Consider the following 3,781-nt stretch of genomic DNA (forward strand, 5'->3'; position numbering starts at 1 on the left):
ATAGCACACAAACCTAAACAAGCATATAAAGTTGTTTCAGAAGTTACTTATATGACCTTCCTCCTCCAACCCAAATAAGTGCTAAATGCAAAAGAAAAAAACAGAACATATTTAGAGTTTAGCTGCAAATTATTTAAAGACTTTATTTAGTCAAAAATGATATAGTGATAATATAAAAATGTTTAAACTGACACATTTAGCCCACGCTGTTGTATGCATGCTGACTTTGTGAAATTGATGTGCTGAAATAAGCAAGGCCTTCCCTGAAACACATACGCTGGATAATTTTGTATGTTGTTCCAGCTTTAATATCCATGTCATGTACACAAATGCATCCACACACTGGCAGTGATTCTGGTTTTTCAGCTGTCTGCAGGTGGCAACTCCAGGAAAGCTTTTCTCTTAATCTCAGTCAGTGCAGTCTCACTGAGCTCAAACAACCATTTTCACTACTGTAACTTTGGTTTTTAATGCCTTCTAATCAGCCTGAAAGTCCAAATATCACATTAACTATTTGTTTTATCTCCTGTGAATAAGCATTTTGCCAGATTTCTTGAATCTTTTTTATGTTGTTTATAAAATCCACAATTTCCATACTGACCATTTTTAAATGATGCTATTAGTGAGCACATCTTGAACTTTATTTTTGCACATTTCTGAGATGTTCTTTGAATCGGGATCTGTTGGAAATAAACCATGTTAATTGTAAAATTATCCATTTGTTTTCTTTAAATTAATTATATTAGACAAGTTTATAAATCATAATTCTTATAATTTTTTGCTGCATCAAATTATAAATGTGTATATAGTTTTCATAAAACATTAAAATGAGGTTTAAATCATTTGCAGCTTACTGCGTTCTGTTATTATTTACTATTTATGCAACCCGAACCTACAAAATTTAACTTTTATATAATATAATCAGCACTTGCATCATAATATGAAATTGAAATATTTGATTAAAAAAAATGACCAAAGACACACAAAGAAATAAGTTTTTAGCTCCCTTGTTGAGAATAAGATCGGGAAAACAAAAGCAAAACAAATAAAGATTTGGCATTAAAAGGTAAGAGAAGTTTTAAAATCAGTGTAGTTTGAAGATAGAAGTTTAACAAACCCATATTGGAATTATTTAAAGGGACAATCATGAATTAAAATGTCATGAATCCATAAATGTAAATGCATTTTTCTTTTTTTAAATGGAAAAAAAGTCCAATTTAAAGGGTAATATGTGAGCTATGAAATCGGTGTTAATCTGGACATAATTATAAATGAATAAGCGCAATCCTTTGAAAGTGGTCAGATTAATACTGAAGCCTTTATGATCCCATTTGAGTCAGCATTGATTTTCACTGTTTTGGTGTTATCATCATCACATGAGTGAATATCAATCTGATCAGATAAAACAAGACAAACAGGTGACATCAGCAGGAACAGAAGCTGAGGAGATGAAAGGCCTTTAGCAAAAAAAAAAAAAAAAAAACGTTTTCTGCTTACTTTGCAGAGTAAACTGCCAATGACGAATACCCCAGAGCCCAGCTGAATGACAAGTGTGTGTTTGTGTGTTTCACTAGCCTCATATCGTTCCTCGTTCTGGGTTTTCCTGCTTCTTATTTGAAGTGTTCTTCCTGGAGCCAGAAGTCTACAAGCCTGTGTGTGTGTTTGTGTGTGTGAGGAAGGAGGGCCAAAGTAAGTCACCGACCCCAAATGATTGAGTCTCTGCCCCAGCCAGGACGGGGACAGTTTTCCTGGTGCCTGGTTGAGACACACACACACCTTCCTCAGCAACAGTCTGCTGCATACCAGCATCTCTATCTAGTCCCTCACCCAACACCTCCTCACTCATACACACTGACAGCAAGCACACACCGAGCTCGCACAGTTCCACCAAATCATTGTTGCAAACACACACACGGGTTACATGGGTTCTGGCCTCTGTCACTGACAGTGCTACAGCCTGGCATGTGCAAATACACAAATCAAAGCACACACTACTGTACAGCAGCAGAGCAGAGGACGAATCCTGCTTGATTTTGGGGTGTTTTTGTAAATTTTTCACCCTAAATTTTAACAGGTTAGACAGCGTGTTGCACCAGCCAACTCTAAAAACTCTAAATGTATTTTCTTTGTCAACAACCTCAATACATTTATTGAACTGGAGGTATAAAAACATGAATCATCCGTGACTCCGATGCCACTTTATACCTTCTCAGACTAACAAAGCCCCACCTTGATATTATTAACCTGAAATTGGTGGTTGTGTTATCAGCCAGTTACACATTGATGGCAGTTCCCCATTTCCACTGAGGCCTTATTGCCCTGTTTGCTTTTGCTCCTATAGAGAGAACGAGGGAAATGAATTAGCAGTTTAATACTACAGTGATAGATAGATAGATAAATAGATAGATAGATAGATAGATAGATAGATAGATAGATAGATAGATAGATAGATAGATAGATAGATAGATAGATAGATAGATAGATAGATAGATAGATAGATAGATAGATAGATAGATACAATTCAATTTGGCGGAAAATATTGTTCTGGTTCTTACACAGCTAAATATTATTATCATTATTATTATTAATAACAGAATAACAGTATTATTCATGACAGCATGCTAAAAAACAAAATAAAAACAACCCCCTAAATAAAATAAATACATAAATAAAATCATTTTTCTGCATAGCTTAATTCATAATTTATTCTTTTGATCCATTGCATGAGTGTATACCTTTTCTTTTGGTGCCATCAACCTGACTTTAACACTCACATACACACACTACCAAAAACCCGTTGTGGGTTTTATTGGTCAGTGAGCGGCTGTCAGTGGGAAGTAGCCACACAATAAAATGGCCTCGTGTGTTTATGTTTGCTGGTGTCGATGACAGGTATAAATCTGTCCTCATGAGGACGACAGCCGCCGGACATTTCCGATTGTGGCAGCACCATTTCTCATAGTGTAAAAATAATTAAATAATTAAATAAATAAAATAAAGTAGCCCGCTAGAGCCTCTTGGCCGCTACTAAAGTATATATAGCTGCTATAGAAACGTATTACATACAGAAATACGTCTAATCGTCCAATTAGGTCTAAGGATAGTTATGTGCCGCGTGTGTGCACTAATAGCTGATATGCTGTAAACGATCACCTACCTGAAAGACTGAGTCTCTTACAGAAATAAATAAATGAATATAAATTATTTTAAATAATAATAATAATAATAATAATAATAATAATAATAATAATAATAATAATAATAATAAGAAGAAGAAGAAGAAGGTCGTTTTAAATTTGGATAAACGGAAATCTGTTTTGATAAAATACAAAGAGGACTCCGTGAATCGATCCAGCTGTTTATTTAACGGAACTTATTTAGATGGAAATCGCTTTTATATTCAAATGCAGATATTGCAGATATATTTAATTGTTTCTGGTAGTAACTGCTCTGCTCAAGCATTTTCATGCATCGACAAAATGCATATGCATGCAAAACGATAAACAGTTAAATAAATAAATAGATTCAAGATTAAAATGTTTATTTGTATAAGCAATGCATTTAGCTAAATATCTGCTAAATGGAAAGCATGGCAATGAAGCATTTGGCTTAATGTTATAGAAAATTATTCGGCAAAAAAGTAAAAGAGTAAAATGTTCACGTGTGTGATTGAGTGATTGAGTGAGCGCAAGAGAGAGAGAGAGAGAGAGAGAGAGAGAGAGAGAGAGAGAGAGAGAGAGAGAGAGGGAGTAGATAACAACTGGATCTTGATTACAAGGAA

Source organism: Melanotaenia boesemani, chromosome 22, assembly GCF_017639745.1.
Source record: "Melanotaenia boesemani isolate fMelBoe1 chromosome 22, fMelBoe1.pri, whole genome shotgun sequence".
Taxonomy (NCBI): domain Eukaryota; kingdom Metazoa; phylum Chordata; class Actinopteri; order Atheriniformes; family Melanotaeniidae; genus Melanotaenia; species Melanotaenia boesemani.